The sequence below is a fragment of the Heterodontus francisci genome, chromosome 22 (genome assembly GCF_036365525.1).
Source record: "Heterodontus francisci isolate sHetFra1 chromosome 22, sHetFra1.hap1, whole genome shotgun sequence".
In the NCBI taxonomy this organism is placed as follows: domain Eukaryota; kingdom Metazoa; phylum Chordata; class Chondrichthyes; order Heterodontiformes; family Heterodontidae; genus Heterodontus; species Heterodontus francisci.
The window spans coordinates 42,789,801-42,803,379 of NC_090392.1; positions in this window are offsets into that span (position 1 = coordinate 42,789,801).

Below are 13,579 nucleotides of genomic sequence, written 5' to 3' on the forward strand. Positions count from 1 at the left end.
ACTGAACACCTGATCATCACTGAACACTGGATCATCAGTGAACACCTGATCATCACTGAACACCTGATCATCACTGAACACTGGATCACCACTGAACACTAGATCATCAGTGAACACCTGATCATCACTGAACACTAGATCATCACTGAACACCTGATCATCACTGAACACTGGATCATCAGTGAACACCTGATCATCACTGAACACTAGATCATCACTGAACACCTGATCATCACTGAACACCAGATCATCACTGAACACTGGATCATCAGTGAACACCTGATCATCACTGAACACTAGATCATCACTGAACACCAGATCATCACTGAACACCAGATTATCACTGAACACCAGATCATCACTGAACACCTGATCATCACTGAACACCAGATCATCACTGAACACCAGATTATCACTGAACACCAGATCATCACTGAACACTAGATCATCACTGAACACCTGATCATCACTGAACACCAGATCATCACTGAACACCAGATTATCACTGAACACCAGATCATCACTGAACACTAGATCATCACTGAACACCTGATCATCACTGAACACCAGATCATCACTGAACACTAGATCATCACTGAACACTAGATCATCAGTGAACACCTGATCATCACTGAACACTAGATCATCACTGAACACCTGATCATCACTGAACACTGGATCACCACTGAACACTAGATCATCAGTGAACACCTGATCATCACTGAACACCAGATCATCACTGAACACCTGATCATCACTGAACACTAGATCATCAGTGAACACCTGATCATCACTGAACACCAGATCATCACTGAACACCTGATCATCACTGAACACTAGATCATCAGTGAACACCTGATCATCACTGAACACCTGATCATCACTGAACACTAGATTATCAGTGAACACCTGATCATCACTGAACACCTGATCATCACTGAACACTGGATCATCACTGAACACCAGATCATCACTGAACACTGGATCATCACTGAACACTAGATCATCACTGAACACCAGATCATCACTGAACATCTGATCATCACTGAACACTAGATCATCACTGAACACCTGATCATCACTGAACACCAGATCATCACTGAACACCTGATCATCACTGAACACCAGATCATCACTGAACACCAGATCATCACTGAACATCTGATCATCACTGAACACTAGATCATCAGTGAACACCTGATCATCACTGAACACCAGATCATCACTGAACACCTGATCATCACTGAACACTGGATCATCCCTGAACACCGGATCATCACAGAACACCGGATTATCACTGAACACCAGATCCGCACTGAGCACCAGATCTGCACTGAGCACCGAATCGGCACTGAACACTCGATCAGCACTGAGCATAAGATTGGCACTGAACACCAGATGGGCATTGAGCACAGAGATCAGCACTGAGCACCAGATGAGCACTGAGCACAAGATTGTTACTGAGCACCAGATGGGCACTGAGCACAGAGATCGGCACTGAGCACCAGATCAGCACTGAGCACAAGATTGTTACTGAGCACCAGATGGGCACTGAGCACAGAGATCAGCACTGAGCACCAGATCAGCACTGAGCACCGTAGCTGCACTGAGCACCGAATCGGCACTGAACACCAGATGGGCACTGAGCACCAGATCGGCACTGAGCACCAGATCGGCACTGAACACCGATCATCTCTGAGCACCAGATCAGCACTGAGCACCAGATCAGCAATGAGCACCACATCGGCACTGAGCACCACATCGGCACTGAGCACCAGATCAGCACTGAGCACTGTATTGGCACTGAACACCAGATTGACACTGAGCACCAGATTTGCACTGAGCACCAGATCATCACTGAACACCATCAATGAGCACCGGATCATCACTTAACACCAGATCATCACTGAACACCAGATCATCACTTAACACCAGATCATCACTTAACACCGGATCACCCCTGAACACCGGATCATGTCAGAACACCAGATCATCACTGAACACCGGATCATCACTGAACACCAGATCCGCACTGAGCATCGGATTATCACTGAACACCAGATCCGCACTGAACACCAGATCAGCACTGAGCATCGGCTCATCACTGAACACCAGATCGGCACTGAGCACAAGATTGGCACTGAGCACAGAGATCAGTACTGAGCACCAGATCGGCACTGAGCACCAGATCGGCACTGAGCACCAGATCGGCACTGAACACAGATCATCACTGAGTACCAGATTAGCACTGAGCACCAGATTGGCACTGAGCATCAGATGGGCACTGAGCACCAGATTGGCACTGAGCACAAGATCGGCACTGAGCACCAGATCAGCACAGAACACCATCAATGAGCACCGGTTCATCACTTAACACCAGATCGTCACTGAACACCAGATCATCACTGAGTACCAGATTAGCACTGAGCACAAGATCGGCACTGAACACCAGATCATCACTTAACACCGGATCATCACTTAACACCGGATCATCACTGAGCACCAGATCATCACTGAACACCAGATCATCACTGAACACCGAATCATCACTGAACACCAGATCATCACTGAACACCAGATCACCACTGAACACCAGATCTGCACTGAGCATCGGATAATCACTGAACACCGGATCATCACTGAACACCAGATCCACACTGAACACCAGATCTGCACTGAGCATCAGATCATCACTGAGCACCGAATTGGCACTGTGCACAAGATTGGCACTGAGCACCAGATGGGCACTGAGCACAGAGATCGGCACTGAGCACCAGATTGGCACTGAACACCAGATGTGCACTGAGCACAGAGATCGGCACTGAGCACCGGATTGGCACTGAGCATCAGATGGGCACTGAGCACCAGATTGGCACTGAGCTCCAGATCGGCACTGAGCACCAGATCAGCACTGAGCACCAGATTGGCACTGAGCACCAGATTGGCACTGAGCATCAGATGGGCACTGAGCACCAGATTGGCACTGAGCACCAGATTGGCACTGAGCATCAGATGGGCACTGAGCACCGGATTGGCACTGAGCACCAGATTAGCACTGAGCACCAGATTGGCACTGAGCACCAACTCAGCACTGAGCACCAGATTGGCACTGAGCATCAGATGGGCACTGAGCACCAGATTGGCACTGAGCAACAGATGGGCATTGAGCACCAGATCAGCGCTGAGCACTGTATCGGCACTGAGCACCAGATTGACACTGAGCACCAGATTGACACTGAACACCAGATCATCACTGAACACCAGATCAGCACTGAACACCGGCTCATCACTGAACACCGGATTAGCACTGAGCACCAGATAGGCACTGAGCTCCAGATTGGCACTGAGCACCAGATAGGCACTGAGCACCAGCTCGGCACTGAGCATTGTATCGGCACTGAGCACCAGATCAGCACTGAGCACCAGAACAGCACTGAGCACTGTATCGGCACTGAACACCAGATTGACACTGAGCACCAGATTGACACTGAGCACTAGATCGGCACTGAGCACCAGATCAGCACTGAGCACCAGAACAGCACTGAGCACTGTATTGGCACTGAGCACCAGATTGACACTGAACACCAGGTTGACACTGAGCACCAGGTCAGCACTGAGCACAAGATCGGCACTGAGCACCAGAACAGCACTGAGCACCAGAACAGCACTGAGCACTGTATCGGCACTGAGCACCAGATTGGCACTGAACACCAGATTGACACTGAGCACCAGATTGACACTGAGCACTAGATCGGCACTGAGCACCAGATCAGCACTGAGCACCAGATCAGCACTGAGCACCAGATTGGCACTGAGCACTGTATCGGCACTGAGCACCAGATTGGCACGGAGCACCAGATAGGCACTGAGCACCAGCTCGGCACTGAGCATTGTATCGGCACTGAGCACCAGATCAGCACTGAGCACCAGAACAGCACTGAGCACTGTATTGGCACTGAGCACCAGATTGACACTGAACACCAGGTTGACACTGAGCACCAGATTGACACTGAGCACCGGATCATCACTGAACACCGGATTAGCACTGAGCACCAGATGGGTACTCAGCACCAGATCAGCACTGAGCACCAGATCGACACTGAGCACCAGATAGGCACTGAGCACCAGCTCGGCACTGAGCATTGTATCGGCACTGAGCACCAGATAGGCACTGAACACCCGATTGACACTGAGCACCAGATTGACACTGAGCACTAGATCGGCACTGAGCACCAGATTGGCACTGAGCACCAGATTGGCACTGAGCACCAGATCGGCACTGAGCACCAGATTGGCACTGAGCACCAGATCAGCACTGAGCACCAGATTGGCACTGAGCACCAGATTGGCACTGAGCACCAGATCGGCACTAAGCACCAGCTCGGCACTGAGCACCAGATCAGCACTGAGCACTGTATCGGCACTGAGCACTGTATCGGCACTGAGCACCAGGTTGGCACTGAGTACCAGATTGGCACTGAGTACCAGATAGGCACTGAGCACCAGATCAGCACTGAGCACCAGATCAGCACTGAGCACTGTATTGACACTGAGCACCAGATCGGCACTGAGCACCAGATCAGCACTGAGCACTGTATTGACACTGAGCACCAGATCGGCACTGAGCACCAGATCAGCACTGAGCACTGTATTGACACTGAGCACTAGATCGGCACTGAGCACCAGATCAGCACTGAGCACTGTATTGACACTGAGCACCAGATCGGCACTGAGCACCAGATCAGCACTGAGCACTAGATTGGCACTGAGCACCAGATCGGCACTAAGCACCAGCTCGGCACTGAGCACCAGATCAGCACTGAGCACTGTATCGGCACTGAGCACTGTATCGGCACTGAGCACCAGGTTGGCACTGAGTACCAGATTGGCACTGAGCACCAGATCAGTACTGAGCACCAGATTGGCACTAGGCACCAGATCGGCACTAAGCACCAGCTCGGCACTGAGCACCAGATCAGCACTGAGCACTGTATCGGCACTGAGCACTGTATCGGCACTGAGCACCAGGTTGGCACTGAGTACCAGATTGGCACTGAGTACCAGATAGGCACTGAGCACCAGATCAGCACTGAGCACGAGATTGGCACTGAGCACCAGGTTGGCACTGAGCACCAGATCGGCACTGAGCACGAGATTGGCACTGAGCACCAGATTGACACTGAGCACCAGAACAGCAGTGAACACTGTATCGGCACTGAGCACTGTATGGGCACTGAGCACCAGGTTGGCACTGAGCACCAGATTGGCACTGAGCACCAGATTGACACTGAGCACCAGATCGGCACTGAGCACCAGATTGACACTGAGCACCAGATTGACACTGAGCACTAGATCGGCACTGAGCACCAGGTTGGCACTGAGCACCAGATTGGCACTGAGCACCAGATTGGCACTGAGCACCAGATCGGCACTGAGCACCAGATTGGCACTGAGCACCAGATCAGCACTGAGCACCAGATTGGCACTGAGCACCAGATTGGCACTGAGCACCAGATCGGCACTAAGCACCAGCTCGGCACTGAGCACCAGATCAGCACTGAGCACTGTATCGGCACTGAGCACTGTATCGGCACTGAGCACCAGGTTGGCACTGAGTACCAGATTGGCACTGAGTACCAGATAGGCACTGAGCACCAGATCAGCACTGAGCACCAGATCAGCACTGAGCACTGTATTGACACTGAGCACCAGATCGGCACTGAGCACCAGATCAGCACTGAGCACTGTATTGACACTGAGCACCAGATCGGCACTGAGCACCAGACCAGCACTGAGCACTGTATTGACACTGAGCACTAGATCGGCACTGAGCACCAGATCAGCACTGAGCACTGTATTGACACTGAGCACCAGATCGGCACTGAGCACCAGATCAGCACTGAGCACCAGATTGGCACTGAGCACCAGATCGGCACTAAGCACCAGCTCGGCACTGAGCACCAGATCAGCACTGAGCACTGTATCGGCACTGAGCACTGCATCGGCACTGAGCACCAGGTTGGCACTGAGTACCAGATTGGCACTGAGCACCAGATCGGCACTGAGCACCAGATTGGCACTGAGCACCAGATCGGCACTAAGCACCAGCTCGGCACTGAGCACCAGATCAGCACTGAGCACTGTATCGGCACTGAGCACTGTATCGGCACTGAGCACCAGGTTGGCACTGAGTACCAGATTGGCACTGAGTACCAGATAGGCACTGAGCACCAGATCAGCACTGAGCATGAGATTGGCACTGAGCACCAGGTTGGCACTGAGCACCAGATCGGCACTGAGCACGAGATTGGCACTGAGCACCAGATTGACACTGAGCATCAGATGGGCACTGAGCACCAGATTGGCACTGAGCACAAGATCGGCACTGAGCACCAGATCAGCACAGAACACCATCAATGAGCACCGGTTCATCACTTAACACCAGATCGTCACTGAACACCAGATCATCACTGAGTACCAGATTAGCACTGAGCACAAGATCGGCACTGAACACCAGATCATCACTTAACACCGGATCATCACTTAACACCGGATCATCACTGAGCACCAGATCATCACTGAACACCAGATCATCACTGAACACCGAATCATCACTGAACACCAGATCATCACTGAACACCAGATCACCACTGAACACCAGATCTGCACTGAGCATCGGATAATCACTGAACACCGGATCATCACTGAACACCAGATCCACACTGAACACCAGATCTGCACTGAGCATCAGATCATCACTGAGCACCGAATTGGCACTGTGCACAAGATTGGCACTGAGCACCAGATGGGCACTGAGCACAGAGATCGGCACTGAGCACCAGATTGGCACTGAACACCAGATGTGCACTGAGCACAGAGATCGGCACTGAGCACCGGATTGGCACTGAGCATCAGATGGGCACTGAGCACCAGATTGGCACTGAGCTCCAGATCGGCACTGAGCACCAGATCAGCACTGAGCACCAGATTGGCACTGAGCACCAGATTGGCACTGAGCATCAGATGGGCACTGAGCACCAGATTGGCACTGAGCACCAGATTGGCACTGAGCATCAGATGGGCACTGAGCACCGGATTGGCACTGAGCACCAGATTAGCACTGAGCACCAGATTGGCACTGAGCACCAACTCAGCACTGAGCACCAGATTGGCACTGAGCATCAGATGGGCACTGAGCACCAGATTGGCACTGAGCAACAGATGGGCATTGAGCACCAGATCAGCGCTGAGCACTGTATCGGCACTGAGCACCAGATTGACACTGAGCACCAGATTGACACTGAACACCAGATCATCACTGAACACCAGATCAGCACTGAACACCGGCTCATCACTGAACACCGGATTAGCACTGAGCACCAGATAGGCACTGAGCTCCAGATTGGCACTGAGCACCAGATAGGCACTGAGCACCAGCTCGGCACTGAGCATTGTATCGGCACTGAGCACCAGATCAGCACTGAGCACCAGAACAGCACTGAGCACTGTATCGGCACTGAACACCAGATTGACACTGAGCACCAGATTGACACTGAGCACTAGATCGGCACTGAGCACCAGATCAGCACTGAGCACCAGAACAGCACTGAGCACTGTATTGGCACTGAGCACCAGATTGACACTGAACACCAGGTTGACACTGAGCACCAGGTCAGCACTGAGCACAAGATCGGCACTGAGCACCAGAACAGCACTGAGCACCAGAACAGCACTGAGCACTGTATCGGCACTGAGCACCAGATTGGCACTGAACACCAGATTGACACTGAGCACCAGATTGACACTGAGCACTAGATCGGCACTGAGCACCAGATCAGCACTGAGCACCAGATCAGCACTGAGCACCAGATTGGCACTGAGCACTGTATCGGCACTGAGCACCAGATTGGCACGGAGCACCAGATAGGCACTGAGCACCAGCTCGGCACTGAGCATTGTATCGGCACTGAGCACCAGATCAGCACTGAGCACCAGAACAGCACTGAGCACTGTATTGGCACTGAGCACCAGATTGACACTGAACACCAGGTTGACACTGAGCACCAGATTGACACTGAGCACCGGATCATCACTGAACACCGGATTAGCACTGAGCACCAGATGGGTACTCAGCACCAGATCAGCACCGAGCACCAGATCGACACTGAGCACCAGATAGGCACTGAGCACCAGCTCGGCACTGAGCATTGTATCGGCACTGAGCACCAGATAGGCACTGAACACCCGATTGACACTGAGCACCAGATTGACACTGAGCACTAGATCGGCACTGAGCACCAGATTGGCACTGAGCACCAGATTGGCACTGAGCACCAGATCGGCACTGAGCACCAGATTGGCACTGAGCACCAGATCAGCACTGAGCACCAGATTGCCACTGAGCACCAGATTGGCACTGAGCACCAGATCGGCACTAAGCACCAGCTCGGCACTGAGCACCAGATCAGCACTGAGCACTGTATCGGCACTGAGCACTGTATCGGCACTGAGCACCAGGTTGGCACTGAGTACCAGATTGGCACTGAGTACCAGATAGGCACTGAGCACCAGATCAGCACTGAGCACCAGATCAGCACTGAGCACTGTATTGACACTGAGCACCAGATCGGCACTGAGCACCAGATCAGCACTGAGCACTGTATTGACACTGAGCACCAGATCGGCACTGAGCACCAGATCAGCACTGAGCACTGTATTGACACTGAGCACTAGATCGGCACTGAGCACCAGATCAGCACTGAGCACTGTATTGACACTGAGCACCAGATCGGCACTGAGCACCAGATCAGCACTGAGCACTGTATCGGCACTGAGCACTGTATCGGCACTGAGCACCAGGTTGGCACTGAGTACCAGATTGGCACTGAGCACCAGATCAGCACTGAGCACCAGATTGCCACTGAGCACCAGATTGGCACTGAGCACCAGATCGGCACTAAGCACCAGCTCGGCACTGAGCACCAGATCAGCACTGAGCACTGTATCGGCACTGAGCACTGTATCGGCACTGAGCACCAGGTTGGCACTGAGTACCAGATTGGCACTGAGTACCAGATAGGCACTGAGCACCAGATCAGCACTGAGCACCAGATCAGCACTGAGCACTGTATTGACACTGAACACCGGATCATCACTGAACACCAGATCCGCACTGAGCATCGGATTATCACTGAACACCAGATCCGCACTGAACACCAGATCAGCACTGAGCATCGGCTCATCACTGAACACCAGATCGGCACTGAGCACAAGATTGGCACTGAGCACAGAGATCAGTACTGAGCACCAGATCGGCACTGAGCACCAGATCGGCACTGAGCACCAGATCGGCACTGAACACAGATCATCACTGAGTACCAGATTAGCACTGAGCACCAGATTGGCACTGAGCATCAGATGGGCACTGAGCACCAGATTGGCACTGAGCACAAGATCGGCACTGAGCACCAGATCAGCACAGAACACCATCAATGAGCACCGGTTCATCACTTAACACCAGATCGTCACTGAACACCAGATCATCACTGAGTACCAGATTAGCACTGAGCACAAGATCGGCACTGAACACCAGATCATCACTTAACACCGGATCATCACTTAACACCGGATCATCACTGAGCACCAGATCATCACTGAACACCAGATCATCACTGAACACCGAATCATCACTGAACACCAGATCATCACTGAACACCAGATCACCACTGAACACCAGATCTGCACTGAGCATCGGATAATCACTGAACACCGGATCATCACTGAACACCAGATCCACACTGAACACCAGATCTGCACTGAGCATCAGATCATCACTGAGCACCGAATTGGCACTGTGCACAAGATTGGCACTGAGCACCAGATGGGCACTGAGCACAGAGATCGGCACTGAGCACCAGATTGGCACTGAACACCAGATGTGCACTGAGCACAGAGATCGGCACTGAGCACCGGATTGGCACTGAGCATCAGATGGGCACTGAGCACCAGATTGGCACTGAGCTCCAGATCGGCACTGAGCACCAGATCAGCACTGAGCACCAGATTGGCACTGAGCACCAGATTGGCACTGAGCATCAGATGGGCACTGAGCACCAGATTGGCACTGAGCACCAGATTGGCACTGAGCATCAGATGGGCACTGAGCACCGGATTGGCACTGAGCACCAGATTAGCACTGAGCACCAGATTGGCACTGAGCACCAACTCAGCACTGAGCACCAGATTGGCACTGAGCATCAGATGGGCACTGAGCACCAGATTGGCACTGAGCAACAGATGGGCATTGAGCACCAGATCAGCGCTGAGCACTGTATCGGCACTGAGCACCAGATTGACACTGAGCACCAGATTGACACTGAACACCAGATCATCACTGAACACCAGATCAGCACTGAACACCGGCTCATCACTGAACACCGGATTAGCACTGAGCACCAGATAGGCACTGAGCTCCAGATTGGCACTGAGCACCAGATAGGCACTGAGCACCAGCTCGGCACTGAGCATTGTATCGGCACTGAGCACCAGATCAGCACTGAGCACCAGAACAGCACTGAGCACTGTATCGGCACTGAACACCAGATTGACACTGAGCACCAGATTGACACTGAGCACTAGATCGGCACTGAGCACCAGATCAGCACTGAGCACCAGAACAGCACTGAGCACTGTATTGGCACTGAGCACCAGATTGACACTGAACACCAGGTTGACACTGAGCACCAGGTCAGCACTGAGCACAAGATCGGCACTGAGCACCAGAACAGCACTGAGCACCAGAACAGCACTGAGCACTGTATCGGCACTGAGCACCAGATTGGCACTGAACACCAGATTGACACTGAGCACCAGATTGACACTGAGCACTAGATCGGCACTGAGCACCAGATCAGCACTGAGCACCAGATCAGCACTGAGCACCAGATTGGCACTGAGCACTGTATCGGCACTGAGCACCAGATTGGCACGGAGCACCAGATAGGCACTGAGCACCAGCTCGGCACTGAGCATTGTATCGGCACTGAGCACCAGATCAGCACTGAGCACCAGAACAGCACTGAGCACTGTATTGGCACTGAGCACCAGATTGACACTGAACACCAGGTTGACACTGAGCACCAGATTGACACTGAGCACCGGATCATCACTGAACACCGGATTAGCACTGAGCACCAGATGGGTACTCAGCACCAGATCAGCACCGAGCACCAGATCGACACTGAGCACCAGATAGGCACTGAGCACCAGCTCGGCACTGAGCATTGTATCGGCACTGAGCACCAGATAGGCACTGAACACCCGATTGACACTGAGCACCAGATTGACACTGAGCACTAGATCGGCACTGAGCACCAGATTGGCACTGAGCACCAGATTGGCACTGAGCACCAGATCGGCACTGAGCACCAGATTGGCACTGAGCACCAGATCAGCACTGAGCACCAGATTGCCACTGAGCACCAGATTGGCACTGAGCACCAGATCGGCACTAAGCACCAGCTCGGCACTGAGCACCAGATCAGCACTGAGCACTGTATCGGCACTGAGCACTGTATCGGCACTGAGCACCAGGTTGGCACTGAGTACCAGATTGGCACTGAGTACCAGATAGGCACTGAGCACCAGATCAGCACTGAGCACCAGATCAGCACTGAGCACTGTATTGACACTGAGCACCAGATCGGCACTGAGCACCAGATCAGCACTGAGCACTGTATTGACACTGAGCACCAGATCGGCACTGAGCACCAGATCAGCACTGAGCACTGTATTGACACTGAGCACTAGATCGGCACTGAGCACCAGATCAGCACTGAGCACTGTATTGACACTGAGCACCAGATCGGCACTGAGCACCAGATCAGCACTGAGCACTAGATTGGCACTGAGCACCAGATCGGCACTAAGCACCAGCTCGGCACTGAGCACCAGATCAGCACTGAGCACTGTATCGGCACTGAGCACTGTATCGGCACTGAGCACCAGGTTGGCACTGAGTACCAGATTGGCACTGAGCACCAGATCAGTACTGAGCACCAGATTGGCACTGGGCACCAGATCGGCACTAAGCACCAGCTCGGCACTGAGCACCAGATCAGCACTGAGCACTGTATCGGCACTGAGCACTGTATCGGCACTGAGCACCAGGTTGGCACTGAGTACCAGATTGGCACTGAGTACCAGATAGGCACTGAGCACCAGATCAGCACTGAGCACGAGATTGGCACTGAGCACCAGGTTGGCACTGAGCACCAGATCGGCACTGAGCACGAGATTGGCACTGAGCACCAGATTGACACTGAGCACCAGAACAGCAGTGAACACTGTATCGGCACTGAGCACTGTATGGGCACTGAGCACCAGGTTGGCACTGAGCACCAGATTGGCACTGAGCACCAGATTGACACTGAGCACCAGATCGGCACTGAGCACCAGATTGACACTGAGCACCAGATTGACACTGAGCACCAGATTGGCACTGAGCACCAGATCGGCACTGAGCACCAGATTGGCACTGAGCACCAGATCAGCACTGAGCACCAGATTGGCACTGAGCACCAGATTGGCACTGAGCACCAGATCGGCACTAAGCACCAGCTCGGCACTGAGCACCAGATCAGCACTGAGCACTGTATCGGCACTGAGCACTGTATCGGCACTGAGCACCAGGTTGGCACTGAGTACCAGATTGGCACTGAGTACCAGATAGGCACTGAGCACCAGATCAGCACTGAGCACCAGATCAGCACTGAGCACTGTATTGACACTGAGCACCAGATCGGCACTGAGCACCAGATCAGCACTGAGCACTGTATTGACACTGAGCACCAGATCGGCACTGAGCACCAGACCAGCACTGAGCACTGTATTGACACTGAGCACTAGATCGGCACTGAGCACCAGATCAGCACTGAGCACTGTATTGACACTGAGCACCAGATCGGCACTGAGCACCAGATCAGCACTGAGCACCAGATTGGCACTGAGCACCAGATCGGCACTAAGCACCAGCTCGGCACTGAGCACCAGATCAGCACTGAGCACTGTATCGGCACTGAGCACTGCATCGGCACTGAGCACCAGGTTGGCACTGAGTACCAGATTGGCACTGAGCACCAGATCGGCACTGAGCACCAGATTGGCACTGAGCACCAGATCGGCACTAAGCACCAGCTCGGCACTGAGCACCAGATCAGCACTGAGCACTGTATCGGCACTGAGCACTGTATCGGCACTGAGCACCAGGTTGGCACTGAGTACCAGATTGGCACTGAGTACCAGATAGGCACTGAGCACCAGATCAGCACTGAGCATGAGATTGGCACTGAGCACCAGGTTGGCACTGAGCACCAGATCGGCACTGAGCACGAGATTGGCACTGAGCACCAGATTGACACTGAGCACCAGAACAGCAGTGAACACTGTATCGGCACTGAGCACCAGATTGGCACTGAACACCAGATTGACACTGAGCACCAGATTGACACTGAGCACCAGAACAGCACTGAACACTGTATCGGCACTGAGCACCAGATTGGCACTGAACACCAGATTGGCA